General features: G+C 41.7%; 1 pseudogene; it reads right to left on the reverse strand.

Annotated features, from left to right (window-relative positions):
• Nucleotides 1-3987: 3987 nt before the first annotated feature.
• On the reverse strand, nt 3988-4283 carry LOC134386936 (non-histone chromosomal protein HMG-14-like; annotated as a pseudogene).
• Between the last annotated feature and the right edge of the window lie 12356 nt (nt 4284-16639).

Here is a 16639-nt window from a genome sequence, read left to right on the forward strand (position 1 = left end):
TGAGGACCTTATTTTCTATCTCCTTTGAGGCTAGAGGAAAAAACAGTTCTAAAATAACAATATGAGTGAATGAGGTTAGATGTTGCTGGTTGCCAGAGCTTTAAAGCAATGGCAGAGAACAAAGCCTCCCAGGAGAACTTTGAAAATGGGGCAGAGATCTATCTTTTTAGGCCAGGGTTTCTCAACTTCAGCTTTAACATTGATATTTTGGACCAGATGATTCTACAGTGTAGGGAACTGTGCTGTGCATTGTAGGAGGTTTAGCAGCATCTCAGGCCTCTACTCACTAGATGCTAGTAGCACCCCCCCCCCCGTCATGACAATAAAAAATGTTTCCATTGCCAAATGTCCCCTGAGGGACAAAATCGCACCCCACCCCCAACCCCCTTTTGAGAACCACTGGTCTAGGCGAAGCAAAGTGTTTTCCTGCTTGGAGGCAGGGGATGAAAGAGTTAACCTTTAGATTCTAGGATCCAATAGGTAAAACTCCACAAGGAGTAAACAAGATGCTGTGACTTGGTGGAAGTCAGGGAAAAGAGCATAGGTCCCAAATCACAGGAAATTGGGAAACTCTAGCTAGCTGACCAGTGTCATATAGCAAGGACCTTGCAGAGTCAGGAGTGGTGAACCCCCAGGTTGTCAGTAACTACAAGCCCTAATGTGCAATCAACTCCATCTTGGGCGGATCTTGCTTCTCCTCTGAACTCAGATCTCCTGGGTTTGGGGGAGGCTGCTGGGCAGGCATTCTCTGTGCTTTCCATGGAGCCACACAGAAAATAGAAGCCTGCAAGATGAGCTGAGGCCTGGAAAAAAGATTCCCAGATCCAAACCTTGAATGTCCCTGCCCTCCCCAAAGCCCTAGAGCACTGGGCCAGAGAATAACACTGATAGACAGGTCCTTAAGCTCCCCTAGTCCTAAATCAGTATTATGGATTTTTCCTTTTGCCTCAGGCTCCAGTGTGGCCTGGCACAATGCTGTTACTGATTCTGTCTTTATTGAAAATATTATTTTGATCAATATGATTTTTTTGCATTAATTTTGATTGCTAAATATATGGCATTAAAATATTCTTTATCTTGATTACTAAGTTTTTTGGCATCTCCTTAAATTTTGTGCCTGAGATGAATGCCTCACTCCCCTCACCCTAGTCCTGGCTCTGCTCACTGGGTCCCCAATCGGACAGCCCATGAGGCACATACGAAGGTAGGGGTCACAAATGGGGGCCTATAGGATGAATTCTGCACACAAATGTGTTTTTTTTTGGCTTGCACTATGTTTTCAAAAATGCCTTAATTTGTTGCCAGCTTTATAAAATCAAGACAGCAACATAAAAACCCAGATTTCTGGAAAAAATTGGGTGACCTGGCAACACGACACACCATGGGCAATAGCTATTTGGACCTGGTTAGTGGCTTTCTATTTGCAGGGAGGAGGAGGGTTGCTGCCCAATTTCCCTCAGCCACACCCAGCCCACTTCTCACATTTATAAGACCCACCTTATCTCCTGTGCGGTGGTAAGCCAGAGGTGGCTTGTACTAGTTCAGAAGAGCTGATTGTCAAATTTTCAATCAGTTGTTAAGTACAGACATTATAAAAAATTAAATTATATAAACTTAAAATTTAGTAAATTATATTCAAAACAAAACTCATAGTTTCTTAACTATTTTACTACTATCTGTGCTCTTGAGGTTATTTACATCTGTTATGACTGTATGGTGGAAATGCTAAATAGTGCTGTGGTACTGCAAATCTCTTCCCAACTCCATGCTCAGGTGTGTCACATTGGTAGCATGAACCTGTCCAGATGGGAGCGTTTACACTATGGAAATCATCAAACACAACACAACAGGGCTTGATGTTTTGCTGATTGTTGAAACTTAAGATATTGGTGGAAAAAATGTTAATACTGTGGATTACACTTAATAGTGTGTCTTGTCTGTAGCCACTTGAGGTAAAAACACACAAAAAAGCAAAATGCTTTTCCTATACTCTTATTCAGCAGCAAGCAACACAGAAGACACACCTCTATGACTAAATGTGTGGGGATTTTGCCCCACTGGCAAGCAAGCCAGCAGTTCTTCAGCAGACACCAGCAGGGTGTCCTCCAAATCGATTCTGACCCTATCTACTTGGAAATAGCATCAGAATGCACAGAGTGAGAGCTCAGTCCCCAAGACTGCCCCTCACTTCAGATGCCAGTCACAAGTCCAGGCCTCTGGAACTTCTGACCAATCCCTTCCTCGGGTTTGATTAGTTTGCTTGGGTGGCTCACAGAACTCAAGGAAACATGTACTTACATTTACTGGTTTGTTATAAAGGATATTACAAAGGATACAGATGAAGAGATGCATAAGACAAGGTATGGGGGAAGGGCAAGGAGCTTCCATGCCCTCCCTGGGTATGCAAACCTCCAGGAATCTCCACGTGTTCAGCCATCTGGAAGCTCCCTGAACCCTGATTGATTATGTAGGCATGACTGAAGCATGGACAACCATGTAGAAATGTGATTGGACAAAAAGGGTGTGATCAAATACTAACAGACAGGGTGGGGAAACCCAGCAAGTCCTGTTTGTTCAGATTCTTCTCAGCCTCTCTGTGCAGCATTCCTTTCTTCCAGGCATGAGGCAGGACCCCTTCTCAAATGGGGGTCTTATCTGCTACAGTAAGATAAGGTAGGTCAGAGAATTTCTTTACAGCCAGCTCCAAGACAGAAAGGTGGGTAAGGTTAGAACAAGCCAGGAACCATGGATGAAAACCAAAATATGCATATTATAATATCATACCATTACAATGTGAATAGCACAAAAATTCAAAGAAATAGTCTTCCAGTATCTGAAAACTAATATACAACTCAGCAAAAAAGTTGTTCACGTCATTGACTAAAGAGTAAAGTTCAGACAAAAATCTTCATTGTCACTTTCATCTTACTCCCTAACTTAAATGAGAACATCAACCAACATTCATGTCAAAACTCCACTTGTCCATCATTTTAATGTTAGGTTGGTTACTGATACAAGTGTTCCTCAAAAAATCAGTGACAGCATTTTGAAGGAATTGATAGGTATATGGAATTATCAATAAAGAATACTGTATATTTTACTATTATTTATAAATTATATGTTACACATCCTTTACACAAATAAAAACTTATAATAAACATGTATATGCATATGTCTTTTTAGAGAGCCATTTTTTTTCATAATTGAGATTTAACTGGTTGTGTTGAAGATCGTTACACAGATATTTCAATTTGTACACAATTCTTAACATATATACCAAAATTCTAAACAGCCATGTATCGTAATTTTTTAAAAATAGTTATTCCAGGGATTTCCCAGTTTCAGATTTGGAAGCAAAGTTTCCTGAAGAGGAGGTCAAGTACCAGTATCTCCAGATGTTGGTAAGCAGTTACATAAGTCCCACCAACTCCCAGTTTAATACCCTACACACCACACACACAAATTTTCAATCATTCACAATACATTAACAAAATTATTAGGAAAACTGGACTACCACAACCAAAGATGTTACAGAATGCACACAATTCTGACAGGGACAGCAATGATTAAGGAGTGGTTTTCTTTACGAAACAATTCTACTAAAAACCAACATGGGAATAGAAGTAATTTTAAATGTTCAAGACACATTAAATGTATGACTGTGACTATAAATTGTCATTTAGTATGCTTTGTATTATAGGATATAAAATCTATGAAATGTTAAGCTGATGCCCAAGACAGTCAAAGCCTCCCAGAATTCAATATTCCACTATTTTCTGGTTATACCAAAAAAATAAACAACCAGCAAATGATTTCACCTCTTAAAAAAACATATACACTCAAAAAATGGGATGAGGTGGGATTCCCTCTTTCTTAAAATGTTTCTAGAACTACTAAAAAACATGCATTTGCAAAATAGTTGATTAAAATATTCCTCTGGATTGCAAAAGGGTGACAGGGAGCACTAATAAGACATGGTGTATGATATTAATCAGACCTGGCTTCTTTCTCTCCTGCTTCATCAGAGGCTGAACTCTCCTCATTTTTAGTTTCTCCGTTTTCTGCAGGTAAATCTTCTTGGTTAGTCACTTCCGCCTGTTTCCCTTTGCCTCCCCTTTTCCCTTTTGTTTGCACCTTTTGGTCTGAAGACTTATCCTTTGCTGCTGCCTTTTTTGGCTTTGTTTCCACTTTTGCAGGAGCAGGTTTAGCTGACAGCCTCGCCGATCTTCCCCTGATCTCTTCCTTTGCCACCCCTCTGCTGAGCTGACCTTCCCCTTGGGCATCTTGGCAGGGAGGGTGCCTACCAGGCACGGCATGGGGAGTCTTCTTGAAGCTGGGCTGCCTGGCCGCTTTAGAGAGCCAGTTTTTAAACATTTATCAGCACACCACTGCCTGTTGGCATCCACGTTTGCCACTCCTACTCTAAAGTTTCTGGGCTAAAAAGGCAGTAACTTTCTCTTATGCTTCTCCTCAATTCCGTGTGGCACATGGTCCTGGGATGGGCACCCAGGAGTCCTCTCAGCCAGGAGAAAAATCTCTTTTAACCCACTTTGTTCTGCAGAGAAGGAGGGACAGTCATCTCCTTTTTAATCATGCCAGGTTCCTCACTCGTGTTCTTATTGAAGCCCTCCTGACAGCTCATTGAGACAGATGTAATTATTCCCATTTTACAGATGAGAAAACTGAATGGTGAAGCCAGAATTTCAATGCAGGTCAGCTGCCTCCAAAGCCTGTGCTTATCGTATTGTGCGGCCTCCCAAAAGAGAAATGGTAGGGCATGGAAGAAAGGCCTGTACATTTCACAGATGCCAGAAGGAAAAAAAAATAAAAATTCAACCAGTCCCAAAGACAAGAACTGCTCTGGAGCCTCATCCTCCTCCCCATCAGCAGGATGGTCTTTCAGTCTATCTTAAATCCCACTTGGTATGGCTCTGGATTCTGGAGACACCCCAAACCAGGCCCACCAGTCTCTTACCTGAAAGTGAGTAGTTGACTCAGAGAGCTGGAGGCCAAAATAAATCTGCTGCCTGCTTAGGGGTGCTACAGACCAGGGAATATGCTGAATGTGGGCTGCTTATCCCCAAGTCTTAGAAGCCTGCAGAAAAGGCTAGAACAAAAGCTGGGAGACACAGCAGGTATCCCTCGTGTTCAAAATCTTGCTCACTCAGCACAACTGAAGCCATGAGAATCCCCTCTTCCAGCACTCAGGACCTAGCTGTGGCCATGGCCTGCCAGATTTGGGAAATTTGCTCTATAGGTGTGAATGTCCTGAGGGTCCTACATGGTCATCATGTGGAGGGGCAGGTGAGGCCCAGCTTAGAAACCACCCTTATTATCATTGTTTCTCCCAATTTCCCTTTTTTGGGGCGCAGAGATGTTATAGCCCAGCAGGGCTTAGTAATAACCATCATCATAATAATGGCTAATATGTGTTAATTGCTTGTTATGGGCCAGGCACTGTGATAAGTACTTTCCCTGTATTATTTCATTTAATGCTCATAAAAATCCTAAGAGACACTTCTTATTATCCCCATTTCACATATAAGGAAACTGAAAACACACTGCACAAGATCATACAATCACTGAACTATTCTGTCCAGATGTACCACAAAGACTCACCACTGCCACACGGGCTGCCCATTTGCCAGCATTGTGAGCTATTGCACATGAGCAAGTCAGGTGGGCACCTCCCCAGATAAGGATGTGATGAAACATTGGCATGAGCTGGTTTTGCCACGCAGGAGCAGGGAGTTGGCTAGGAAGGAAGTTACTCCCAAAGACCAAAAGACTAGACTGTAGCTCTTCTGCTGGGCTGGCCAACCTGGCAATCGGCCAGGCTCAGTGTTGTCCAGGGTTCCAGTATTGTCCTGGAGCTACCTCCTGCCTGTCTTCCCTCTTTTCTGGAGGATGCTGGGTAATCACTGCCTTAATCCAGGGTCCCTTCATCCACCCAGAAGTGAGTGTGGGTACCAGGAAGTAGTGCCAGATGGAGCAGGTGTCAGCACTATGGCCCTGGAAGGCGAGGGGTCAGGCCTGGGACAAGAAGCTGCAAGTTGGGAGTTTAGGTGCTCCCTGGATGCTCCCTCGCACACCACCCCCCACATATCTATACACACACCCCACACATATCTGCACACACACACATTCCTCCACCACCCACACACCACACACATCACACACACATACATGCTGTGGCAGAGACTGCTTACCTTCCCCTAACATGAGATTCCTTTTCTTCTGCAGTAATAGAAACTTCTACTTATAGCTGGGCAATGTCCACCCAGACTAAAGACCTCACTTTCCAGTCTTCTTTCTAGCTAGTTTTGATCATGTAACCACACTCCGGCTGGTGGGGATATACATGGTAGTGGTAGGTGCAACTTCCAAGCAGGGCTCAACTGGACAATTCTTTTACTCCTGTGCCATTGACTGAGGTTACTTGGTGGTGTTCCGCTTGTGCATGGGTTGGCTTGAAGGGCTCAGATGGCTCCGCTCACATGTCTGGCACCTTGGCAGGGACAGCTGAAAGGCTCAGAAGGAACTGTCTATTGGAGCACTCACATGTGGCCTCTCCAGCGTGATGGCCTCGGGAGAGGTGCACTTCTTCCATGGCAGCTCAGGGCTCTAAGAGCACGTGTTCCAGTGATCAAGATAGACACTCCATGACCTTTTACAACTGAGCCTCAGAAGTCACTTGACATCACTTCTGCCTACTCTATTTAACCTACTGTATTGGTCAAAGCAGTCAGAGCCCACCAGGATTCAAGGAGAAGGAACATCGACCTTGATTTCTTAATGGGAGGAGTGTCAAAAAGCTTGTTTTCAAGATACCACACCCACCCTGGACCACTTAGGTCTGGACTTTAAGTAAGAGAAAAAATAAACTTCTATCTTGTTTAAACCACTGTTCTTTGGGTTATCTGTCACTCACAACTGAATCCAGCCCTAACAGTCACACGTATGTACACAGACATATGCTCAATGTGGAGCACACAGCCCAAAAGACACAGAGGGATAAGCAGATATCAAGATCTCACAGGATCAGTATTCATTTACTCACATTAACTCACTCAACAAACACACCATGTTCAGGCGCTGCTTTTCCCCAGTGCTCATATCTCGCTCTGTACTTCCCCTGCTGCTCCACTCACCATGATGTATTGTAATTAGCCTGCTCTGGTCAACTCTTGGACTGTGTTTGTCTTGCTCACCAGCATTCACTTAGCAGCAAACACAGGACTTCAATCAATTTAACCAGGTCTGTGTTTTACAAACAGCCTGCAAGTGACACTTTGGGCTGCTGGGGGCTGGAGAATGAGTGTAGAGTAGTGAGACTGTTCAGGGGTTCACCAAGTGATGCCTGCAAGTGATGAGTCCCTGGACTGAAGCCAGAGAGCAGGAGGTGGGATTGGCAGGCATTAGACGTGACATGGAGGGCAAGGGAGAAGTAGGAGTCAAGGATGGCACCCAGGTTTCTAATCTGGACAATGAACTCATAAGTGGTGACACCATTTGCTGAGAGAGGAAACACAAAAGGGAGGTAGAAGCCTCAGGGAGAAGATGATAAGCTCAGTTTCGGCTCTCTGCATTTCAAATGCCTGGAGGACATCGAGGTGGAATCTCGCAGGAGGCAACTGGACACACAGAGTTGGACAGACCCGAAAACTAGTAAAGACAAGACCACACATTCAGAAAAATTCCCTTGTGTGTGTATTTGGAGGGAGCAGAGGCAGGCCAGGGCCCTGGGCTGGAAGTTGCCAACCCGCATCCCCATTGCCACTACTCTCTGATGTGTCATCTTTTTTTTTTTTTTTTTTTTTTTTTTGTCTTTTTGTGACCGGTAAGGGGATGGCAACCCTTGGCTTGGTGTCTTCCGCACCGCACTCAGCCAGTGAGCGCACCAGCCATTCCTATATAGGATCCGAACCCGCGGCGGGAGCGCCGCTGCGCACCCAAGCGCTACACTTGCCCGAGTGCGCCACGGGGTCAGCCCTGATGTGTCATCTTGATAAGCAAGGGACTCCGCCTTTCCGGCTCATAGTTTCCTACTTTGTTGTAAGAATGAGAGGACGGCTTTGAAGCTCTATTTCTTTCCAGCTCTCACATGCCATGGTTCTTAGCTAATATCTGAGATGTTCAAAGGCCTACCATGTGCATGTTACCGGGGTGGGCACTGAGCCTATTCTTGCTTCTCTCAAAAAAAACCAAACCAACAACAACAAAAAGAAGGTCAATTGCAGGAGGAGCCTGGAAGGTGAACCACATTGTAAGCTCTCCGCACTCCAGCCTGTTCTTCCTTTTACCCATTCCCTGCACCCAGTTCTCTGTCCACCCAAAACACCGGACTGCCCCTGTTAGGTCTCCAGGCAACCTCCAGCCATTCCTGGCTTAATCCTTTTCCCCACCCCAACAGCCATCTTCTTAAAGACCAACTAGGAGTAAAAGGTATCCCCATTCCTCACATTCGTGTGACACTTTATATTTCTACTTTCTGCAGTATAAATGATTGTACAGGAACAATGTGGTAGGCACTGAGCCAGGCTCTGAAGCCCTGGAATGAAGAAGACCTGTCCTCAAAAAATCAGAGACAAGAGTTAGCAGTGTAATTCGAGGTGACAGAACCACACAGAGGCTGTAGGAACACAGAGGAAGGGAGATTCCTCAAACCATGTGAAGTTTTCATAAAACACCCGCACTGGAAGGGATCTTACAGGCCAGCTGCTCCCACTCCCTCACTTTATGTGCGTAGAAGCTGAGGCCCAGGGTAGTGAACTGACTTGCTTAAGGTCACATAGCTGGTGAGAGTAGCCTAGACTGGAATCATGTATCTCAGTCTTCTTCCAGTGCCCGTCCTCCGTGCTCTTCCCCCTCACCACACTCCCTCCTAAGTTTATTTAATAATAATGGTAATTTTAGAGATATAAGTGCTAAGATGCTGCCTGGCACCATTCTAAGCTCTCTACGTGGATTGATTCATTTATCACTCACAGCAATTTTTAAGAGTTAAGTGTGTTTTATGTTCCCCTAGCATAATAATATTGAGTTTTGGGTTAATTGATTTGCTTGAGGTCACACAGTTACCATGTAAAAAGGTCAATACTGAACATAGGTAGTCTGAATACAGAGCCATATGCATGGGGAGAAAAATCACCTAATAACTGTTTAACATACGTGTCCTAGACCCTCCGCCCAGAAAGTCCAATTCTCTAAGTGTGGGGTGAACAAGCTAGAGTTTGCCTTTTAACCATGCACCCTAGGTGATTATGATGTGATGGCCCTTGGACTGCACTCTGAATTCTAATTTATCTTTTTTTAAAATTCAGAGCTTTTTGGCAGAGTCCCTCCTTTCCCTAGGACACTCTGTCCACAGGGAATTCCCTTTCAGGGGTCGACTGGGAATGAGGGTGCTCAGGGAACAGACGGATGCCCCCTGGTGGTCAGAGATTAGAGACCAGGAGCTGCAGCCAACAGGGTCCCTGGTCAACAACACGTGTGAATTTTTCTAGAATCCCATTCAGCCAATATTACTGAGGTGCCACTATGTGCCAGCACTGAGCCAGTGTAACACACAGCACACCTGACAAAAACAAGACTTTTGGGGACAGAATTCTTCAAGGTGACTGCTCACCTGTGTTTCATCCACTGATGCAAAGGCATTGATTTCAAGCTACAGTTGGGCAAATTTCACCTGGTCCAAGTCTTCATATTTGACAATATATAGCTCTGAATTTTAGGCATTTAGGAAGGCTGCAAAAGAGTTTTTTGAAAAAGACTGAGCCCATGCTCTGGAATGAGAAGGCAGGAGCGTGTATATTGCAGCCCAGTGTGATGAGCCCGGGCTTTGGAGCCAGGCTGCTCCAGCTCTGTTGCTTCAGGGTCTGTGACCTGGGGACAGTTATTTTATCTTTCTGAGCAGCAGCTGCCTCAACTGAACCATGTGAATAATAATGTCTACCTCACAGGGTTGTAATGAGGATGAAACGGCCCCTTAAAACAGTTCTTGGCACATGGTAAAATCTCAATAGAAACTGCAGTGATTTGGATATCCTTTGTAGTTAAATATCACGAAGTATAAAAGATTTATAGCAGAGGTTCTGATGTCAGTATTGATTTATTTGCCTTGAAAAGAAACAGTAATAATTTTCTATCCATTATAGTTAAGGGACAAGATCTGAGCCATGGACATTAAAACTGTTCCACATTGTTGGGAGTCTAAATTATCAACTTTGAAAAATTGTTTGACAGTGTCTGCTAAAACTGAGCATATTTATAACCCAGCAATTCCATCCCTAGATATATTCCCAAAAGAAATGCATATATACACTCACCAAAAACATGTACAAGAATGCCTGTAGCAATACCATTCATAGTAGCCCAAAAGTGGGAAAATGCTTAAGTGCCTATCAGCACTAGAATGGATTACAAAACTGTGGTAGTTTCATAGAATTGAATATTATACAGCAATTTGGTCCCAGCTCCACCCACGGCTCATGGCCTTATTTTCTTGAATCACTGACAATAAGAAATTAACATTTTGCATACTGTAATAAACCCATCATTTATATTTTTAAAAAAGTTATACAGCAATGAGAGTAAACAAATTGCAACTACATGCAGTGACATAGGTGAGTCTCACAAACAACAACAGAAGAAAGAAGCCAGACACTGAAGAGTACATACAGTATGATTCTGTGTATATAAAGCACAAAATGGTTAAAGTGAATCTATGCTGTTAGAAATTGGAATAGTCATTACCTTCAGGTGGAGAATAGGGATTGGAGCAGTGCCTGAGGAGGTTTCAGGGAGGGGGTTGCCAGTAATGTTCTAGATCTTGACCTGAGTGGCAGTTGTACACTGTGTGCACTTTATAAAAATTCATCAGACTGTTCATTTGTGATTTGTGCAATTTTCTATGCATATGTTAGATTTCAATAAGGTTTACCTAAAACACTCTTGGTGGGTTCCTCCTGACTAGTCACAGAATATGCTCAGGCCTCACTTACCACAAGCTGAAACCCAGAGTCCCATAGGGTATCAGAATCAGGAGTTTAATGCCCCTCTGGGCATGGGAGATGTGGCCTCAGGCCCGTGAGCTGGAACCAGGTTTTCTGTTCAAAGCCAAGAATAAAAGAAGGCTATCTTGTAGATAAAACAGGTTCTAGAAAAACTGCGCCATTGGAATACAGCAAGAGAGCCAGGTGTCTGCCGAGAGTTTGTGAGTAGAAAACTTAAACCTCCAACACTGTGCCAGTCATAGAGGTAGCACCTGAGTACACACCAGGCTTGCTCTTTGAGAAGGACCAAGAAATTAATAAAAACTGTCCAGAGATGGTAAAATGTATAAAGTACACACATGCAGAAACACAAAATAGCCCCCACAGGAATTCATCCAAAACCTAGAGAATAAGCAAGACCCTGCCCCCTGAAAAAATAAATAAATAAAGAGGCAAATGCCATGATGGCAGATGCAATGAATGAGAAAACTTATAACCCAGGAATTAAAGGACAATCTGAAAAAAGTGTCGATTCATGAAACGTGAAAGCTAATTTAAAATGAATATGTTTAAAATGTTCAAATATAAAAAGGAAGAAATAGAACCTATAAGGTAAGAGTGAGATATTATGGGGGAAAGGTAGATATGAAAAAGTACCAAATAGAAATTCTAGAAATGAAAAACATGTAGACATTTAGGTTTTTTAAACAAAACAATGGAGAAATTGAACAGTTAACTTGATCCTACTGTAGAATGAATTAATAAATTGGAATTAATATGAGGAAATCATTGAGGAAGTGGTACAAGGAGATAAGGAGATAGAAAATAAGAAACAGGGAACAAAGGACATGGTGTATAGAGTGCGAAGTTCCATAAAGGAGTTCAAGGGGGTAAAACTAGCAAGAGGGGAAGAGAGGCAAGACACAAAGAGGTAATGGTGGAGAAGTTTTCTGAACAGAAGAAAGCCATTCCAACCGAAGGAGTCCTGAATAGAATAAATAAAACCAAGTCTATATCTAACACATCTTTGTATTAGAATATCAAGTTAAATAGGAAATCTTAAAGGCTGCTAAAGTGACTACTTGCACAGGAACAATAATTGGACTGATAGTGGATTTCTCATTATTTCAGAAGTTTCCAGAAGACAATGACACAATATCATCAAAGTGTTCAAGGCAATAACTATCAACCAAGAATTTTATTTCTAGTTATACTTACATTCAAAAATAAAGGTGAAATAAAGCTATTTTCATACATACAAAGATTAAGAAAATTTATTACTTATAGAAATTTGCTGAAAGAACTACTAAAGGATTACTTCAGTAACACGGAAGACAAATCCAGAAGGAAGGAATGAAATACAAGAAGAAATGGCAAATAAATAAACTGATAAATCTAAATAAGTATTGATCACCAAAAAAATAAAATAAAGAACTAAATATTAACACAGAATATGGGAATAGAAAGTACCTATCTCTATCTTGTTCAGAAAGGTAGAGAAACCGAATACAGTACATTTAAGATTAAAGTGTAATTATTAAAACACTAGAAGTAGAATGTATATTTTTCAAATCATTGGAGGGAAAAAAAGAAAACAAAAGAAAATAAAAAACAAATCACAAGGCAGGAACAGAGGGCAAGAAGCACAGAAAATCACGATAAATCGAAGATGCAATTGTAAATTGTAGTATATTCATACTGTGGAATACTATACAGCAAATAAATGGATCAACGTGATCTCATATATCAACATTGACAGATTTCAAAAACATAATGTTGAAAGAAGAAAGTGATTTGCAGAATTTACATGTGTCACGTGAATTATATACAATTTATGTGTACTTTTTTTTATAAAACACACAAAACTATACAATATATGTTTATACTTATGTAGTAAAAATATACAAACATAGATGGGAAGAATATATGCCAACTTCAAGACAGTGGCTGCTTCTGAGGGGAGAAAGGGGAATGAGACTTGGGTGAAGTACAGAGCAATCTCCAATTTTATCTGTAAAGTTTATTTCATTATAAAAAAAAGATCTGATGCAAATAGGACAAAATGTTAACTATCGTTAATTTTGGCCAGTAAGGCATGAAATTTGGATGACTGGAGGCTGCTGGGAAAGTTCTTCCTTGCTCTTTAGAAAGCCACAGGAAGCTCCTTTCCCCAAGTCCCACCGATGAGAACAATGAAGCACGCAGCCCCAGTTGCTACTGGAAAATGTCCAATGGTGATGAAATCAACAAGCCTTAGAATGAAGTCAGCAGAGAAGTCAGTAGAACAGAAATGGAAAAAATCCAGGTCATTGAAACTTCACTGGCTCAACCAAGCCTGAAGCTTACCTTGCGGCGTTATTTTCTGTTAAGCGAACTAAAAATTTTTCTTATTGTCAAAGCCAGTTTGTATTATGTTTTCTATTACTTGCAGCCAAACTTATAATGACTGATTCAGGGGAGATGAAGTGTGGACACAGAGAACTATTTGGGAGGTAGAATTATCAAGATTCAGCCAAAGGTTGGATATGAGGTGAGAAAGAGAGATACGTCAGGATTGATTTCCAGATTTCTGGCTTAAGTGGCACCATCTCTGAGACAGGGAACATCAAAGGAAGATCAGGTTGGGGTTAAGAATAACAGTGGAAAATAAAATAAATAAACTCACACACACACACACAAAAAACTGGGGGGTGGGGGGAAGAAGACATAACAACTACAGTTCCTTGAAGTTGATACAACAAGCAAACAGAAACGACATTGTTGGGTGGGAGGGGGGAGAGGGAGGAGGGAGGGAGGTTTCGGTAATGGGCCACCATAATCAACCACATTGCATATCGACAAAATAAAATTTGAAAAAAAAAAAAAAAGAGAATAACAGTGAAGATTAATCCAAACAGCTTGGCTGTGCTGGGCTTGAAGAATCTGTTGGAAATCACCTAACTGGAGATGTCCAGGAGGTAGTTGACTCTTCCAATCTGAAGTTGAAGAGTATACTGGATCGAGTAGTATCTCCCCCAAATTTATATTCACCTGGAACCTCAGAATGTGACTTTAGTTGGAAATAGGATCTTTGCAGATAAAATAGGGTAAATTTAGATGAGGTCATACTGGATTAGGGTAGGCACTGAATACAATGACTGGCATCCTTATAAGAAGGCCATGGGATGACACAGACAGACACATAAAGAAAGCCATGTGAAGAAAGAGGAAGGGGTTTGAATGATGCATCTACAAGCCAAGGAACATTAAAGCATTGCTGGCAATGACCAGAAGCAAGGAGAGAGGCCTGGGACAGTTTCTGCCTTGGAGCCTCCAGAAGGAACTAACCCTCTATTTAAGACTTCTGGCCTACAGAGCTGTGAGAGAATAAATTATTGCTGTCTTAAGCCAGGTTTGTAGCACTTTGTCACAGAAGCCCTAAGAAACTAATACAAAGAGAGATGTTTAAATTTGAAGTATAGATTTGGGAATCATCAGCACAAAGTGGTTGCTGAACTCCTAGGAGTAGATGAAATTACCTAAGGAGTGTATAGAAAGAGAAGAGAAAAGAAGGCCAAGAACAGACGCGGAGGAAGACTGACATTGACAGAGCAGGAAAAAGAAAAGGAAGGGACATGAACGTTGAGGAGAAGCAACAGAGAGCGGTGATTTGCAATCAAGGGAAAAGAGTGTTTCTAGAGAGGAAGTGTTCAATGGAACAAATACTACAGAGATATCACATACAAGAAAAACCGAAGAAGAGTCCATTGGGAGCGGCAATATGGAGGTCACTGGTCTTCCTTACCAAAGCAGTTTCAGAAGAGTGGCAAGGATAGAAATAAGCATGCTGTTATTGAAGAGTGAGGGGGAGGTGAGGACACTGACATAGTCACTGTTCTTCTAAGGTCTGAAAGGCAGAGTGAGAGTGAGTGATGTCCAGCGGGGGAAGCAGAATCCTACGTGGGTTTTGTGTTTTATTTTGAGATGAGAGAGACTTAAGCATGTTGGTAGTCTAAGGAGAAGGAATCAGTAGAGGAAAGCTTAAAATTATAGAAACAGAACGTAGGAACCAAAAACCAAAATTACAGACCCCATCATTGATGAAACTACTAGACATATGTCTTGCTATATAACTTGAAATTACATAGATCTTAAAGACGAAAAGGGTAGGGGACCCTTTAAGGAGGTAGCACATAACTCACCATTCCCTAAGAGTGGGCGGGGCACAGTAACTTTCTTCCAAAGAGGACAGTATAGAAAGGGGGGGGGGGGAAGTAACTTTACGAGTGGAGAAACTTAACAAACACTACCTTGAGCCAGGTGACCGAGGTCGACATCAACAGTGATAAGTCATTTCATAGTATGTACACTTGATACGATGTGATGTGATGAGACTGGCACTTCATCTCTATAGCCTTCCTCCCAAAACACACTACCCCAGTCTAAACATGAGAAAAACATCAGACAAATCCTAACTCAGGTATACTCTATAGAAATACCTGACCAGTACTCCTCAAAACTGCCATAGTCATCAAAAACAAGGAAAGTCTGAGGAACTGTCACCAAAACAGGAACCTAAGAAGACATAACAGGAACAAAACAAGGATGCCTACCCTCACCACTCCTATTTAACTTAGTATTAAAAGTACTAGCCAGAGCAATCGCACAAGAGAAAGAAATAGAGGGCATTAAGATTGGAAAAGACAAAGTCAAACTGTCCCTGTTGGCAGATGATAAGATCCTACATATAGAAAAACCTAAATATTCTACAAATAACTCCTAGTGCTGAAAAAATTTCAGTAATGTTGCAGGATACAAAATCAACATACAAAAATCAGTAGCATTTTTATACTCTAATAACAAACTAGCAGAAAAAGAAATCAAGAGAGCAGCCCATTTATGATAGTAACCAAAAAAATTAAATACCTAGGAATCAGTTTAATCAAGGAGGTGAAAGATCTCTACAGTGAGAACTACAAATCACTACTGAGAGAAATTAAAGAGGGCACAAAAAGGTGGAAATACATTCTGTGCTCTTGGATTGGAAGAATTAACATTGTGAAAATGTCCATACTACCCAACATGATCTACAGATTCAATGCAATCGCCATCAAAATACCATTGACATTCTTCACAGAAATCGGAAAAACAATCCTCATATTCATATGGAACAACAAAAGACCCCGAATAGCCAAAGCAATCCTTAGCAAAAGAAAATAAAGCTGGAGGCATAACACTACCCAACTTCAAATTATACTACAAAGCTATAGTAACCAAAACAGCATGGTACTGGCATAAAAACAGACATTCGGACCAATGGGACAGAATAGAGAACCCAGAAATCAACCCACATTCTTACAGCCAACTGATGTTAGACAAGGGCAACAGGAACATACATGGAGGAAAGGACAGCCTCTTTAATAGTGGTGCTGGGAAAATTGGACATCGATATGCAGAAGAATGAAACAAGACCCATACCTCTTGCCACATGCCAAAATCAACTCAAAATAGATTAAAGATTTAGATATAAGACCCCAAACCATAAAACTACTAAAAGTAAACATAAGAAACACTTCAGGAAATAGGACTGGGCAAAGACTTTATGAATAAGACCCTGAAAATACAAGCAACAAAAGAAAAAATAAATAAATGGGATTATACCAAAC

Source organism: Cynocephalus volans, chromosome 10 (assembly GCF_027409185.1).
Source record: "Cynocephalus volans isolate mCynVol1 chromosome 10, mCynVol1.pri, whole genome shotgun sequence".
NCBI classification, from domain to species: Eukaryota; Metazoa; Chordata; class Mammalia; order Dermoptera; family Cynocephalidae; genus Cynocephalus; species Cynocephalus volans.